At 30.9% G+C, this 18883-nt stretch overlaps 2 long non-coding RNA genes across 2 annotated transcripts; both read left to right on the forward strand.

Annotated features, from left to right (window-relative positions):
• The first annotated feature begins 3603 nt into the window (after positions 1-3603).
• LOC134260786 (uncharacterized) lies at positions 3604-6050 on the forward strand. Its single transcript, XR_009990630.1, has 4 exons — positions 3604-3823; positions 4500-4598; positions 4882-4930; positions 5314-6050. It is a non-coding gene; the product is annotated as an uncharacterized LOC134260786 (long non-coding RNA).
• A 2329-nt stretch (positions 6051-8379) lies between these two features.
• Positions 8380-10366, forward strand: LOC134260787 (uncharacterized). Its single transcript, XR_009990631.1, has 4 exons — positions 8380-8677; positions 9040-9138; positions 9430-9477; positions 9861-10366. It is a non-coding gene; the product is annotated as an uncharacterized LOC134260787 (long non-coding RNA).
• Positions 10367-18883: the final 8517 nt, after the last annotated feature.

The raw sequence follows: 18883 nt of genomic DNA on the forward strand, positions 1-18883 counted from the left end.
GGCTTCTATGTTTTCAACACAATGATACTGATATTTTTTTTTTTAAATTGTGTATATCTGTCTGTCAAAAGACATCATAGCTTGTATAGGCCTAGTCACTAGTGAATCATTGACTGAAACAATGAAAACACATCATTTAATTTAGTTTAAATTTTTGTTACTGATGACCTCCATTTTTACACATATTGTTTCAAAGAAAATGAGCTAATTGACAGGAACTCAGTACATATTTAGTGCAATTAATTTTTAATAATTCTAAAAAGTGTGCAACTAATAGGGGGTTCAGGTAACCCGAGTTAGCTATGTAATCGGGCCATTTAAACGCAATTTATTGGTGTTTATAAATGTAATTTTTGCATAATTATTCATATTTATCTAAAAATTAAGTATAATGAATTTTTTCTACATTGTTTGAACTTTCGTAAGATGTGTGTGTTATGTCATTATGAAAAGTTTGTAATAAAAATTAACCGAGTCGAAGTTGTGCTAAAATTAAATGCGGGGTTTTCCCTTTGATGCATGGCACTGTAATTTTGTCTCCGCGGCGTTGATAGCGTCATTTTGATTGGCTTTCCGGGAGACGATTTTTAAGGAATTGACGACATTGACATATCACAGGAAAGCTTACATTTTGCAGATTAACATTGTTATTGTTGCATTTAATGCAATGTGCAGAAGTTTATGTATTTTCGTTTCAAAGGAAAGAGGCCAATTTTACTACGGTAAGTAATCGGAATATTTTTATACAACATACACTATTAGAAAGCTGAGAAAATTTCGCATCTGAATTTTGTGGTTCTGTATTCATTTCCGAAAATAATTCACCCGGATTCCACTCAAAAGTCGTCACCCGACGCGCACTTTTGAACAGTTTCTAAGTACCTTTAAATTTATGCAGTTTGTATCGTTAGATCACAACAGAAAATAGAAAATGTGAGATAAAATAATTTTAGACTTTATGGAAAAAAATCCATGAAAACTATGGTCATTACCTACTACATATAAAAAAGAACCTATAACAGACGGTCCCTGAAATAAATCATTAAATGTACAAATTTGATTCTGTAACCAGGATTTCCTCTGAACTCTTAACTACTGTAGCATAACCCGAAGTTCTAATGTGATAAAAGAAAATGTTTATTTATTGTTTTACTGATAACTGTAAAAAATATTTATAATTTTGTTATGAACATGATATACTTTGTGGTTAATTTTTTTTTTCAGTGAGAATATACAGACTTCGGGAAAATGCTAGGATCTTTCCATATCATAATTATGGTACCCGCTGGAAGTTTAAGCAGGAACTTAACATTCAACTTGTCCAGGAAGCATGGATAATTTAGACTGAATATTTACAATTAGTAATTGATGCAGAATTTTTTTTTTTATGTATTTAAAGATCTATATAAATTCAAAATAAAGCTGTGAATTTACTGTAGTAAATGCTTTTTCCCCAGTCTTTGCCAATTTCATAATATTGACACATTTCTTCTTTGCGATGTCCAGAAGAACTCTGTCGTTAAGTGACCATATTTTGATAAGATTACTGTCTTTATAAATATTTTATAAGAAATAAATTGTAAAAAATAAATAAAATTGCATTATTTATTCCTAGCTTACATGATTTTGAAAGAATTTTATCAATAAGTCTGAGTTGGCCATTTTTACTATTGGCGGCCATATTGAATATTTTGCCGCCATCTTGGATTATTTTAATCTGGCGTGGAAACAGAAAATTAGGGCTTGCATAGACCTTTCCGAAAATATATAGTTTGCCATATTTCCAAATAAAACTAGACTCTATCTTTAAAAAATTATCCAGATTTAACGGATTTTTCTTCCTTTTATGTGCCATCATTCAGTTACCTTATATAGCTCAATTTTCTTACATAAAACAGCAGTGCCCCTGCGAGACGATCATGAATAATTCATGAATTTCCTTGAATTTTTCATGAATTTTGTTCATGAAATGTTCATGAAATATTCATGAAGATCCTATGAACTTATTATTGGACATTTTCAAATCATGAATTTTTATTCATGAAAGAAAATTGATGAATATTCATGAATATTTTTTTTCATGAATAATTCATGAAGAGTCATATTCATGAAGATTCATCATTTCAAGAATGTCCAATAATAAGTTCATTGGATCTTCATGAACTGTTCATGAATAATTTGATGAATTTTTCAGGAATGTTCATGAATGAATAAAATTCATGAACCATTAAAATTCATGAATATTCTTGCTTATTTGTAAACAAAAAATGCAATAATATTATTCATGTTTATTCATGAAAATGCATGAATCAGCTAAAAAAGTAACAGTAGATGTTTTATAATACAGCATCTTGAAAGATTTCACAGAAATGTTGTTTGTTTTCCAACCATGGCAACAAAATCTTTGTTCCAACCATGGCAACAAAATCTTTGTTAAAAAACTTAAAATAAACAGTTCTGACATATTAAACTATAGTAAATGAGTAATGTAGTTCATTCCTGGTAAAAGTATAAAAAAAATTTCAATTCAAACGCAACTCTTGGCAGAATGTTTAACCTTACTTGGTCAAGAGGAGAGGGGGTCCTAAATCCTCAGCATGTTTCAAAGTGTGTTTTAATGCCAGAAATTGAACAGTTTTTAATTCCAGTCTAGGAGAAAAGTTTGTTCAGCACAAGGGTAACAGTTTTAAGTGCTTTTAAGCAGTTCGAGCAGAGATGGTCAATTCAAAAATCCTTATTGTCTCTCCATGTGGAATTTCCAGAATTTCGTCATTTGGATCCTTTGATTGAATATCATTCATATTTTCAATTCTTTTTTTTTCTTTCTTTTTCAAGCGCTCAGATTTTTTTTGCAGCCAGAGTTTCTTGTCTTCTGCTCATCAACATTTGTGAACTGCTTCTCTTTTTCCTTCAAAAAGAAAGATTTTCTGAAATTACCCATGAATGTAAAACATAAGACTTTTTTGTGTATTTTCTTGCATTTTAGTTTCATTTAATTTTGCATCAGAGGCACTTCCAAATTAAAACATTGATTCTGAATGGAATTTAAGCCTATTTTCTTGGACCGCCATTTTGTAGATCAATCGGGCCTATGAATGTTTCGAGTCTCAGTCTATAATTAATGTATGTTATATGGTTGGATCCAAACTCAAAGCAAAGTTAGACAAAACTTTCATTTATAAAAAAAAGACATATCAATTTATTTTACAAATAGACACTCACAGTAACATTTACAGACAGTTTTCTGACTCAGTGATTGCCTCCATTTTTGTCACTCACCAGTTATGAAGTAGATCAATCCTATAATATAGTCTTCCTTCTTCATATTCTGTTATTTTCTTTAAAAGTTGACAAAGATCAGTGACTATGCAAATTATAGATCACAAATACCGATCCTTCCACTCTCCAAATTCCCACTTCCAACGTCTCGCGCGTTTTCAAGTTTGCGCCTTTTCAAAAATGTAAGGTAGAGCTAAGAAATACGTTAGTTTCGAATTTCCAAGATTTCTGTTTAAAAAAATTTAAAATACTATCTGAATAATTTTTCACTGAAAATACTTTTTTTTTTATATCAAAATAAGTTTTATCAATGAAGAATTCGAACTTTTTACGTCATCAATTAAATTGGACTAAGATTACAATAACATCGGGATCGAAGTCGGGCTCAATGAACAATTAATTTTAACAACACCGAAATTCAAAAATATCGAATGCCGTGTTCATCATGTTGATGTTCCACAGAAGGAAAGTTGGAACGAGTGCCACGAACAGGGGGATCATGGTCAGCTTGGGATGGAAGAAGATGACGATATTTTTAAGACCGGTAGGTACAATATTGTACAGTATTTTATGTGTCCTCGAACGAAGAATGTTTCTGCTACTTTTGATAAAATGCATAAAATGCCCGACGGTGAAATCGTTAGGACAAGCACTATTTCTGTAATAATTATTTAACAAATCTATACATATCATTAAGATCATTGATTTTAACCCGAATTTAACCCGAATTTTCTTGCTTGGAAATCGAACTGATGTCAAGAATTTTACCTGTACCTTCCTTTGTTCAAGATAACATTTACAGAGTATGATGTACATGTAATTAATTATATATAGTCCAATCCACACTTTGCAAAAGTTGTTTCCCTTTGCGGGGTCAACCAAAAGGTCAAAAGGGAAAGAAACGTCATTTCTCCTCTTTATGCTACCAAATATTTGGGCGTGCTGTGATAAATCCATTGTGTTTAATTTTCTTTCCTTCAATGTGTGGATAGCCCCATTTTGGGGCAATCAGTACACAAAAGGCAGAGCCTTTTTAAAGTCAAATGACGAAGTTACAAACCTGAAAACTACAAAGGCTATTGTGTGGATTGTATGGGTTTATCCCCTAAGATGGCGGCCAAGGGACATAACATTTGAAAAGTGTGGATTGGACTATTTTGTAATGCATGTTCATGACCATTTTTCAGCTCTTATCTTGTATGTTTCGATTGTTTTAATAGTTGCTGCATTGCCTGAGATGATTTTCACAGCCCTGGCCTTTGATAAAGTGCATATACATGTAGATGCTTAACCAATCAGTCACTAGGCTTGTGAATATGGTGAGAACTAGCTCAAATTATCATTCAAAACAAAGAAACTAACTTTGATTTTATTAATCTATGTCTTTAAGCATAAGATTAAAAAAAAATAGTGCAACTATGCCAAGTAAACAACATTTAAAGATTTATATTCTTAACATGCCTAATTTCCATATCCTTATTATTTTTAACATGAATTCTAAAAGGTAATCTAAACATGCTAACTGCATTGGTATGTATAATTATTTTAGATCAAATATAATCAAAGATATCATCTTCTATGAAGTATACATGCATTTTACAGGAATCCTGATGCTCACAAGATTTAGGACAAGAGCTGTATAAAAAAAATGGTAAGATTTCTTCATTATTTTCTTAATCAATAAAATCACATGAATTAAAATTAATTTTTTTCAATGTTAGTCAGGCATTGAGCTTCAGCTCTAGCCTTTTCATTTAAGCTCACCTGAGCCATTTTAAGGCCTAAGTGAGTTTTTTGATCAGTGTCACAGTCTTGTGTTTGTCTGTTGTCTATAAACTTTTCACATTTTTACATTTATCAGAATTAATCCTAATTTGAACAAAAAATTGCAAGATAGTGAATTCATATTCTACAGTAAACTGATCTGCCCGGTAGAAAAGAACAATTGTTTTGTAGAGCTTTAGTTCATTATTTGTCATATATTTATACGGATATCAATAATGATACATCTTAAATGGTCATCTCCTCTTTCAGAAATTGTGCAAGGAAAGTTTGAAGTGTCTGTTGGAATGATCAACATCGAACTTGCTGAGTTTTCGTACTAAAAGTGAATCCGTTGGTGACGCCAATTACCTGTCAACCCTCTATTGCAAATTTCATGGGATATCTGAGGATGTGATTCTAGCAACATGTCAGAAGTTTTGCATCTTCCATAATTGAGATCTTTGGCACATACATTGGTTGAAAATAGCAAATGTTCATTTTATGGGATCTTTGTATCAATGTAGTTGTGTACTACATATATTTTTGCATTTAATACATGTGTTTGTCACTCTAGTCACTAACTTTGTACAGTAAATGTACATGGGCTACTGGCACTTTATTGTAAATGTATATACTGTTGAGGTTTCAATGACCTCTCCCAATCCTTGGCCAATGTCATTTAATGAATCTAACCTCTTATTTAAAAAAAAATTCATAATTTAGTTTACTACATACATGTATATCATAACTTGATTATCACTAATTTAACCAAGGCAATCCCCCAGTAATCTTATTTTTTCTTGGATATTTCTGTTAATAACCTTTGATGTAAAATACTTTGAAGTTTCATTGAGAATACATACATTTAAAAAAGTGTGCTTATATTGTACATCTGAGTGGTATATGCTATTATATTTGTCTCAAAAAACATTGTAAAAGAAACTGTTAATTTTTTATTTTGCAACTTGTTTAAAATTTGATGTTAGAGAAAATTTGGTCGAACAAAGTTGTGTGATGAAAAACGACATTATTTAAAGTATGATGATTATAACTGTTTAATTTAAATTATGAAGAAACATAAATAATCAATTTTAAAAAGAAAATGCTGTCAATGGTGATGCAGTGTTTGTTTGATTAAAATGAAATAAAAACACGAAATGTTAAGAGATTTCATGATTTATTTTTTCAGATAGTTGGTGAAAGAATGGTATTAAATATAAATTATGCCAGAGGCTTGTTCAACAGTTGCATCTGCATGCAAAAGTTGCATTATGAGAGTAATGAGTGTTTTCTGTCAATCATTTTTGTCAATTATTTTAGTCTTCATGAAAATTCATGAACATTCATAATACCTTGAACTCTACATTTTTTCTGTCTTTAAAATGAAAATTACCATTATTCATATAAATTCATCATTTGTTCATGAACTACATTTTATGAATATATTCATGAATAAAGTTCATGAACCATCTTTATGAACCGGTCATGAACCGTTCATGAACACATCATGAATGTTCATGAACGATTCATAAAAGTTCCTGAAATTATGAATTTCACCTCGCAGGGGTACTCACAACATTGATAATTTCATAACTTCTGTTCTACTTGGAATTTTTTCACCAAGTAAAGTTTTTTATATTTCTTAATGTGTCCATGTTCGTGCTAGAATATATTTATTTGAATATATCTCATCGATAATTTTTACCTGAACCCCCTACAACTAAGTAGGGGGGCTAATCCCCTGCGAGACGATCATGAATAATTCATGAATTTCCTTGAATTTTTCATGAATTTTGTTCATGAAATGTTCATGAAATATTCATGAAGATCCTATGAACTTATTATTGAACATTTTCAAATCATGAATTTTTATTCATGAAAGAAAATTGATGAATATTCATGAATATTTTTTTCATGAATAATTCATGAAAATCATATTCATGAAGATTCATCATTTCAAGAATGTCCAATAATAAGTTCATTGGATCTTCATGAACTGTTCATGAATAATTTGATGAATTTTTCAGGAATGTTCATGAATGAATAAAATTCATGAACCATTAAAATTCATGAATATTCTTGCTTATTTGTAAACAAAAAATGCAATGTTATTATTCATGTTTATTCATGAAAATGCATGAAGTCATGCTAAAAAAGTAACAGTAGATGTTTTATAATACAGCATCTTGAGAGATTTCACAGAAATGTTGTTTGTTTTCCAACCATGGCAACAAAATCTTTGTTAAAAAACTTAAAATAAACAGTTCTGACATATTAAACCATAGTAAATGAGTAATGTAGTTCATTCCTGGTAAAAGTATAAAAAATTTCAATTCAAACACAACTCTTGGCAGAATGTTTAACCTTACTTGGTCAAGAGGAGAGGGGGGTCCTTCCTCAGCATGTTTCAAAGTGTGTTTTAATGCCAGACATTGAACAGTTTTTAATTCCAGTCTAGGAGAAAGTTTGTTCAGCACCAGGGTAACAGTTTTAAGTGCTTTCAAGCAGTTCGAGCAGAGATAGTCAATTCAAAAATCCTTATTGTCTGTCCTTGTGGAATTTCCAGAATTTCATCATTTGGATCCTTTGATTGAATATCATTCATATTTTCAATTCTTTTTTTCTTTCTTTTTCAAGAGCTCAGATTTTTTTTGCAGCCAGTTTCTTGTCTTCTGCTCATCAACATTTGTGAACTGCTTCTCTTTTTCCTTCAAAAAGAAAGATTTTCTGAAATTACCCATGATTGTAAAACATAAGACTTTTTTGTGTATTTTCTTGCATTTTAGTTTCATTTAATTTTGCATCAGAGGCACTTCCAAATTAAAACATTCTGAATGGAATTTAAGCCTATTTTCTTGGACCGCCATTTTGTAGATCAATCAGGCCTATGGATGTTTCGAGTCTCAGTCAGTCTATAATTAATGTATGTTATATGGTTGGATCCAAACTCAAAGCAAAGTTAGACAAATCTTTCATTTAAAACAAAAGACGTATTAATTTATTTTACAAATAGACAGTAACATTTACAGACAGTTTTCTGACTCATTGATTGCCTCCATTTTTGTCACTCACCAGTTATGAAGTAGATCAATCCTATACATGTATATAGTCTTCCTTCTTCATATTCTGTTATTTTCTTTAAAAGTTGACAAAAATCAGTGACTATGCAAATTATAGATCACAAATACCGATCCTTCCACTCTCCAATTTCCCACTTCCAACGTCTCGCGCGTTTTCAAGTTTGCGCCTTTTCAAAAATGTACGGTAGAGCTAAGAAATACGTTAGTTTCGAATTTCCGAGATTTCTGTTTAAAAAAAAAATAACAAAATAATACTATCTGATAATTTTTCACTGAAAAATACAATTTTTTTTATATCAAAATAAGTTTTATCAATGAAGAATTCGAACTTTTTACGTCATCAATTAAATTGGACTAAGATTACAATAACATCGGGATCGAAGTCGGGCTCGATGAACAATTAATTTTAACAACACCGAAATTCAAAAATATCGAATGCCAAGTTCATCATGATCATGTTGATGTTCCACAGAAGGAAAGTTGGAACGAGTGCCACGAACAGGGGGATCATGGTCAGCTTGGGATGGAAGAAGATGACGACATTTTTAAGACCGGTAGGTACAATATTGTACAATATTTTATGTGTCCTCGTCTCGAACGAAGAATGTTTCTGCTACTTTTGATTAGGGCCTAATCCGGGTACCATACATAAAATGCCCGACGATGAAATCGTTAGGACAAGCACTATTTCTGTAATTATTATTTAACAAATCTATACATATCATTAAGATCATTGATTTTAACCCGAATTTCCTTGCTTGGAATCGAACTGATGTCAAGAATTTTACCTGTACCTTCCTTTGTTCAAGATAACATTTACAGAGTATGATGTACATGTAATTAATTATATATTTTGTAATGCATGTTCATGACCATTTTTCAGCTCTTATCTTGTATGTTTCGATTGTTTTAATAGTTGCTGCATTGCCTGAGATGATTTTCACAGCCCTGGCCTTTTATAAAGTGCATATACATGTAGATGCTTAACCAATCAGTCACTAGGCTTGTGAATATGGTGAGAACCAGCTCAAATTATCATTCAAAACAAAGAAACTAACTTTGATTTTATTAATCTATGTCTTTAAGCACAAGATTAAAAAAAATAGTGCAATTAACTATGCCAAGTATTAAAAACAACATTTAAAGATTTATATTCTTAACATGCCTAATTTCCATATCCTTCTTATTTTAACAATGAATTCTGAAAGGTAATCTAAACATGCTAACTGCATGGGTATGTATAATTATTTTAGATCAAATATAATCAAAGATATCATCTTCTATGAAGTATACATGCATTTTACAGGAGTCCGGATGCTCACAAGATTTAGGACAAGAACTGTATAAAAAAATGGTAATATTTCTTCATTATTTTCTTAATCAAAAAAATCACATGAATTAAAATTAATTTTTTTCAATGTTAGTCAGGCATTGAGCTTCAGCTCTAGCCTTTTCATTTAAGCTCACCTGAGCCATTTTAAGGCCTAAGTGAGTTTTTTGATCAGTGTCACAGTCTTGTGTTTGTCTGTTGTCTATAAACTTTTCACATTTTTACATTTATCAGAATTAATCCTAATTTGAACAAAAAATTTCAAGATAGTGAATTCATATTCTACAGTAAACTGATCTGCCAGGTAAAAAAGAACAATTGTTTTGTAGAGCTTTAGTTTAATATTTGTCATATATTTCTACGGATATCAATAATGATGCATCTTAAATGGTCATCTCCTCTTTCAGAAATTGTGCAAGAAAGTTTGAAGTGTCTGGTGGAATGATCAACATCGAACTTGCTGAGTTTTCATACTAAAAGTGAATCCGTTGGTGACGCCAATTATCTGTCAACCCTCTATTGCAAATTTCATGGGATATCTGAGGATGTGATTCTAGCAACATGTCAGAAGTTTTGTATCTTCCATAATTGGGATCTTTGGCACGTACATTGGTGGAAAATAGCAAATGTTCATTTTATGGGATCTTTGTATCAATGTAGTTGTGTACTACGTATATTTTTGCATTTAATACATGCGTTTGTCACTCTAGTCACTAACTTTGTACAGTAAATGTACATGGGCTACTGCCACTTTATTGTAAATGTATATACTGTTGAGGTTTCAATGACCTCTCCCAATCCTTGGCCAATGTCATTTAATGAATCTAACCTCTTATTTAAAAGAAAATGCATACTTTAGTTTACTACATACATGTATATCATAATTTGACTATCACTAATTTAACCAAGGCAATCCCCCCAGTAATCTTATTTTTTTCTTGGATATTTCTGTCAATAACCTTTAATGTAAAATACTTTGCAGTTTCATTGAGAATACATACATTTAAAAAAGTGTGCTTATATTGTACATCTGAGTGGTATATGCTATTATATTTGTCTAAAAAAAACATTGTAAAAGAAACTGTGAATTTTTTATTTTGCAACTTGTTTAAAAATTTGATGTTAGAGAAAATTCGGTCAAACAAAGTTGTGTGATGAAAAACGACATTATTTAAAGCACATTATGATGAATATAACTGTTTAATTTAAATTATGAAGAAACATAAATAATCAATTTGAAAAAAAATGCTGTCAATGGTGATGCAGTGTTTGTTTGATTAAAATCAAATAAAAACACAAAATGTTTAGAGATTTCATGATTTATTTTTTCAGATAGTTGGTGAAAGAATGTTATTAAATATAAATTATGCCAGAGGCTTGTTCAACAATTGCATCTGCATGCAAAAGTTGCATTATGAGAGTAATGAGTGTTTTCTGTCAATCATTTTTGTCAATTATTTTAGTCTTCATGAAAATTCATGAACATTCATAATACCTTGAACTCTACATTTTTTCTGTCTTTAAAATGAAAATTACCAATATTCATATAAATTCATCATTTGTTCATGAACTACATTTTATGAATATATTCATGAATAAAGTTCATGAACCATCTTTATGAACCAGTCATGAACCGTTCATGAACACATCATGAATGTTCATGAACGATTCATAAAAGTTCCTGAAATTATGAATTTCACCTCGCAGGGGATTATTTAACACTTACACTGAATAATTTTTTTTATTATGCGTTAAATTTCAAATCACATATATATATGGTTTTGCATAATAATTAATTGACTGGTCGACATAAATAGCAGTTCTCTATAAATTTAATGTGAAAAACAATAATTTTAAGGTTAAACTTTTTCCCACTATAATATAGAGGTATAAGACAAGAGGTATATGGACAAACTGAAGAAACATTATTAATATTTTATCAGACCATAAGATAATGCGTCGAATTGCTTTATTGAAAAATAAAAACTGACACTTACCATTATTGAACCTTTCACTTTCGAACAACTCAAACGTGGAGGTCGTACGTAGAACAATTAATGCACATAGCAGTTCTACAAAACTCCGAAACATCTTTTTTATTGTTCAGAATGATAAAACGCAGATATCCGAACAACAATAGTGTGGGGGAAAATTTTGTTCGCTTTTAAACAAAATATTAATCGATAAATGTTGCTCGCAGGATAATGTTTTAACTAATATGGTTATTATTTCAAATAATTGACGCGGCGTTTTGATTTGAGATCATTGCATTTTGGTTCAAATTAAGAATCTTATTTTCTCCTTTGAAAGTTTGAATGATCTGTAAAGTCACTTTATTGTCATGATCCCGTAATCAAAGTTTTGGGAGGTACATGTAAATAGGTTTTTGCCCTGTCCGTCTGTATTTATGCCTGCCTAGCTGCCTGTCTGTCTGTTTGTCTGTTTGTCTGCAAAGGTGTTATCCTTGCTGAAAACTTTAGAGTGGATGGGGCTATGACTTTCATATTTCACATGAGTAATCCATTGAAAAAGACCTTCGTGTGGGTACCAACAAATTTAACCTCGTGACCTAGCTTTACCGTGCAGTTTGACTAACTTTACAAATTTAAAATACCACACTTTAAACTTGATCATAACTTTTGACAAGTTGGTGCTAGGTCTTTAATACTTTATTTCTTTATACACTGTGACAAGACATTCCAGTGGGTATATATAATTTTAACATTTTGACCTCGACCATAAAGAATGACGCACATTTTAAAATCTTTAACAATTTTATATCACATACATGCAATGGATTTTATTTTATCTAAATAATATTCAATGGATTTTAATTTATTTTTTCATAGGTTTAAAATAAGACGCATTGTTACTGGAAACACGTTTATATAAAGCTGTATAATCTATATAGCCCTACCCTAGCACCTAAGAACCCCTGGCACTCTGGCTCATTATAAGTATATATTAAGTTAGTTTATTTAATATCGAGGAGCAGAGAAGAATTTATGTAGTTTCACTATATAATCAAATAGAGCCGCGCCCTAAAACAAAAAGAGGCACAGGGGCCACATCGCTCACCCGAGCAATTGGAAAAAGCACATATCAGATCAGAACTGAAAGTTTACTGGGGAGGCTTGAACTTTAACACCCCAGGGGGTCATGATTTGAACAAAATAAAATCCTGGCCTGGTGATTCTTGAGAAGAAGATATTTAAAGATTTGTCCTATATATTCCTATGTAAAATTTTGATCGGCCATTTTGCCCCCCCCCCTATCCCCGGGGGTCATGATTTGAACAAACTTAATCTACACTACCTGAAGATGATTCCACATGAGTTTCATCTTTCCTGGCCGAGTGGTTCTGGAGAAGAAGACTTTTTAAAAATGCCATAAATTTTTCTCTCATTCATTATTATCTCCCCTTGGAAAAGGGCATGACCCTTCATTTGAACAAACTTGAATCCCCTTTACCCAAGGATACTTTGTAGCAAGTTTGGTTGAAATTGGCCCAATGGTTCTTGAGAAGATGATGAAAATGTGGAAAAGTTTACAACAACGACAACGACACAGGGGCAATGATATTAACAATTTTCGAAGAGGCACTCTTGGTCATCATAACTATGTACTTGGTTAGTTTGTTTAATACCCGGTAGCAGAGGAGATTCAAATAAATGATGCATTTTTACTATATTATCTATATAGCCCCACCCTAACACCAGAACCACTGACTCAGGGGCCATGAATTTGAAATTTTTGTAAAGGACTTTATGCTGATTATATTTCAATCATTCAAAGTACTAGTATGACTGCTTGATGTTTAGGAGTAAAGAAGAACATTTTTAAAGATTGCATTTATTTTAGTGGTTTTTGCCCCACCCCTCAGGCCCCATGTGTGCAGGGACCATGAAATTCACAATTATGGGTTCCCCTTTACCCATACATGCTGTATACCAAATTTGGTTGAACTTTATTCCGTCGTTCAAGTGAAGAAGCTAAAAATGTTCAAAAGTTTTCGACCGACGTACGACGACAAACGAAAACAGATACCAATACATGTAGTTTGGGTTTTTCGATAGTTTCTAATGCATTCAATGGAGAAGTAAATTTGTGTACATGATGAATTTTAAGAGTACTACTTAAGATTAACAAGTGAAGAATAAGGAGGTCGAAAACAGATAAATAATACAAGTAATTGGACATTATTTGGTAATTTGTTTCAGTAACGTAAACCTGGTAAAATCCCAAATTCACAACTTCACAATAAACTTAGCTTCTCTGCAAAAAAGTCTTCTCATATGCACAAAGTGTTTTAAAGGAAAATGTTTCCATGGTTTGTATCAATTGTTAATGACAAATATATCTGAAAGATTTTTGATTGCAGTAATGATAAATCTTACACGATATTCCCATACACAATAACAAGTAAGTTTTTTGTCACGACATTATGTTCTTTTTTTTTCAAATGAACCAAAAAATGAGAAAGAAAGACAAAAAGCTTGAAGTAATACATTTATTATTAAATTCATTTCACAAGTGCACTCACATAAGAATTATAAAATCCATGATACGTACACCACTAGGAGGTATAAGAATCTGACATTAGAAGTTAATTACACGATACCCCCGCATCTTCACTATGCCCACAATTATGGGAACCAAATGGTGGTTTAGAACATTCCATCAGAGACGATTCTGTTCCACTACAATTGACGTCATCAAGCCAAATCTGACCACTTCCTGCACCATATTGTGCTGAGCCAACTGCTGTTCCCCCGCTAAAATAAAAAATGTTTTGAATTCCTGGATATTTTTGAATTTCAAAAAATATATATATATTTTCTAACAAATATCTTTTTGAATTCTTTAATCATACCGCTGGACATCATTAAAGAATCTTTATATATACATACATATATATATATATATATATATATATATATATATATATATATATATATATATATATATATATATATATATATATATATATATAGAAAGCACAATTTACAACAACTCTTAAACTAATATAACTGCCCTAAGTGAAAAAATATTAATATAGAAAGCACAAAGAAATTCACTTTTACATGTAAAAGTGAATTTCTTTGTGCTTTCTATATATATATATATATATATATATATATATATATATATATATATATATATATATATATATATATATATATATATATAATATTATATTGAAATCTAGATCTAGACGTATTTGTCTTTGTCCTGTCTTTGTCCTGTCCGTGTTTATCTTGCTCATTATAAAACATATTTGGTCATATCCATGCTTTTAATTCTAAACTATATATTAACCAAGAAACTTTACAAAGCACTTGGCTTAGGCTGTCGACATCGTTTACTGACTGAATATAAATCAAACAACATTCTGCCGATGGTACGCACGCATTCCTAAAGGTGGGTAAAATGAAATCTGAATGACAATTGAATATATAAACTTACAGTCAATTTGTTTTTTATATACCTCTACTGTTTTATTTCCATTTGATTCCATAGCATTTGTTGAAAGAGGATAGATTACACAATCTTTCCAAGTTTGATCAGTATTTGGTATTTTTGTACATATAACCGGTAAATACTTATCAAAATTTTATAAAGAACTAAAAGTGTCAACAGGGTTTTTCTGTAAACATGTACTTAGTGATAATGCTAATACTGGCTATGAAAACATTAATTAAAGAAACACAGGATCAGGTTCGACACTTTGGATGAATCAGACTATGCAAGTTTAATTGATGCTTTATGTCCATTTCGAGAATTGTTCACTCATATAAACACCTCATCAAGTACCAGAGAAGCTCTAAGAAATATATCTATATTAAACATATCTACCTGCGACCTAGCATCCTACAAACAACTCGTGCATCATCATTGCCCCAACCATCGTCACAAACAGTCCCCCATGACCCATCATAGTACACTTCTACTCTCCCGTAGGTAGACCCACCAGCAGTGATTCGTACATTAACTAAAAATAAAAATTATTGAAATATTTTAAAATATACGATAATGTAGTAACTATTGTTTTAATATTAGCTCTACCAACACATTAAACACACACCTGAGCTACCTCTTAAATATATATTGATATCGGACTTTTTTGTTTCAAAATTGTGAATGACAATTAAAATGACAGAAAAAAATAAACTGATTGATTAATTTATTTTATCTTGTTTAACATCCCTCTACAAAATTTTTCACTCATATGGAGACATCACCGTATACCGATGAAGGGCTACAAATATATACCTATACTCAGTGCCATTGAACATTGGGTTCTTTAACGTGCCAACGCCTACCGCGACACGGGATCTACTATTTAAGGTCATATCCGAAAGACCTGTGACTTTCACTTCTAATGCCAAAAGTTTAGCAAAGGAACTGTCACTACCTATGTTTCGCGCCGCGAACGAGAATCGAGCCTGGGCCTCCCGATCACGGAGCGAACGCTCTACCACTAGGTTACCGTGACTGATAAATAACATTGATAAACTTCTTGTTTATATTTTCGATGGAAGAACTATTTAAAAGCTTCAATTGAATCAAAGTTACATTACTGTTGCCATGTACTATAATGATTTGGATATTGGATTGTATACAGAAGTTTTTCTTCTGCTTTATTTTTGTCTAATTGATCATAAAGGTTTGAGCTATATACAAATTTATCATAATAACACAACTTAACAGCAAAATAAAATTTTGAAAAATGCAGATCATATTGCTTTAATCTCAGATATTTCAAAGGCCAGGATTTTGTTTTTGACAATGTTCTAAATTTTAATTTATTTATTGTTTACTTATGTGGATGAAGATTTATTATAATTGAAAATTTTAGTATAGATTACATCTGTTCTTGATAACAGTTTCTTTTTTTTTAAAAAATCAATTATATGCATATACAAAATAAATTGTTTCAAGAGGGTTTTAAAAAGTATCAGTTTATTAAATATAAGGTTAAAACTTTAGACTTTCTATAACATTATATGAAATAGTGAACGCTACCACCCTACATGTAGTAATGACACCTAACAGCCGCTTACCTAGAATCTCGAATATTTTGCGAAGGTTTACCTTTTCGTTGATGCTGTTCATCTTTTCATTGGTAAAAGTTGTCATTATACTCTTCAATTGTTTCAGTTTTTCTTCATTTTTTGTACTTTCATAATTCATTAATTCGCTGATATTCGACTCAAGACGTTCGTTTTTGCTTTTGATAACATTTATTTCTTTCCTTACAAAATCCATGTATCCACTTTTTTCATTGCTTATATTTTCTTTGAGATTCGACATTTCTTGATCAATCCGAGACATTTCATTTTGTATACTCCCAATTAAAGAATGTTGACGTTTTTCACAGTTCTCCTCCATTATGGATTCAATAACAGATAATTTACCAATCATCACATCCTTCAATTGACTGAAAATTCTATAATCACGGTCCATTCTATTATCTGTGCCTGCCAATTTTTCATCGTAAAGCAACTGCTGTGTGCTCCGAGGTATTGCACCAGTAATGACAATAAATGATAATAAAATCCTATCCATTCTAAATCTTCTTTAGGAAATATATAAGAAAAGAAATTATTAGATTTTTCTCTTACTAAGTGAATTCCCTTTCAGTATTCAAAAACATGACACGGGGAAGTTGAACAAAATCTTAACTTTAGGATAATGATGTTAAGATTTTTATCCTTGGCTTTTATATATCGAAATAAGATATGAAACTTTTGTAATTCAAGATGGCACTTGTTTGGTTGAAGCTTTAAAGCTTTAACACTGTAGATCTTTACCACGACGTCATCTTCCTTCATTATGACATCTACTTCAGTTTAATGATACACTTTCACTTTCCATCAACGAACTTACTAAGTAGCTCTCTTGACAGAAGAAAACTTCCTGCATGTCTACAGAGAAATACTTGTAACAAGCCACCTAAACAGTGCAAAGGTTACTAACGAATTATAACATTATTTTGATATATTTATCATTGACAATTTAAGTAATTTAAAGACGATACTTTTTTATGAAAAGAATATATATATCAATAACGTTTATGTGATTAATTTGTGATTTAATTCTGAGAGTTTACTCCTACTTAAATGTGTATTTGCATTTATTCTTTGACTTAATACGTATAAATATGCATTCTCCTTTGAGATAACGAGTTGCAATTCGATTTTGATAGATATGTTTCATTGCACAAAGGATATTATGATTATTCTATAAAATTGATTGCTCAAAAATACTGATCTGGGATCTCAAGTGGGGAAGGGTTGTTTTACAAGGGTGGATAATGAAATTATCATGTTTGTTCGGTAGGCATTACTAGAATTAGCATTGATATTTCACTGCTTCCATCCAGCTCCTTTATAAGACGGCTGGGTGGTTTTGGTCATTTTTATTCATATTGGTTCCCTTGAAAGAAGAGCTTAAAGAGCTAATTTATATATTAAAGATGTACAAAAAAATTAAATTCCAAAACTAAAATGTATGATTTTCTTTCTTTTTCATATGATAATTGACAGCAAAAGATATCATACGTACAAAATCAATTTGGTATCTAACGGTTTATTTGTTGACACCCCCCCCCCCGGCTTTTTTTTTTAAAAAGTTCAGAGTACATATACGTAATTTATTTCAATTTCTAATTCAAATCTCATATCATTTAAAAGAATATTTGTTGACTTAACGCACACGTTCAATCCTTTGTCAATATTTGTCAAATTCATTAATTTATGTGAATATTTAAGACTTGATTTAATGACGAAGAACAAATGAATATATATATTTTTTTACTTTTATATAGAACTACGGTTGCTCGAAAAAAGTTGTGGTCTTTTGTCATATCTTTTTAATTTGACGTCATATGTAATAAAAATTTAATAGACATATGTAAACAATAAATCTCAATGATTTTATTGATTTTTAAAAAATATCATAATTTATTTATACATGTAACTTATCCAGATTTTAGAAACGCGAAAATCGGATCGCGGAGCAGGTCAAATGACCTTTATTTGAAAGATTGAGAGGTTCAAATAAAGAATTGTTACACAGATTCGATTTCAAAATTATTTCTTAATATTTTGCTTTGTTGAAAAGACATTTACTTGAGAAGATAGATAGTCCTCGATGAAAAAAACACAAAAACGATGACATTTTAAAATGTCACGGAGCCGAGGATAACGCTGCAATTTCGTGTTTTACTTAGCAAAAATCCTGAATAAACCCTAAAAATGTTGGAAGAATAACAAATATCTCACACGCGAGTTGTGCATGTGTGTACAAATAGTACAGGCAGTATTTTAATGACAAATACTCTGTATTAGATAAGTACCATCTATAGGGATAATATTTTTTTAGAAATAATTCTTGACAATATGTTTGACGTAAATTGCCGTTAAGT

This window comes from Saccostrea cucullata, unplaced genomic scaffold (genome assembly GCF_032062105.1).
Source record: "Saccostrea cucullata isolate Sc308-1 unplaced genomic scaffold, CSIRO_AGI_Scuc_v1 ctg1244, whole genome shotgun sequence".
Lineage (NCBI taxonomy): Eukaryota > Metazoa > Mollusca > Bivalvia > Ostreida > Ostreidae > Saccostrea > Saccostrea cuccullata.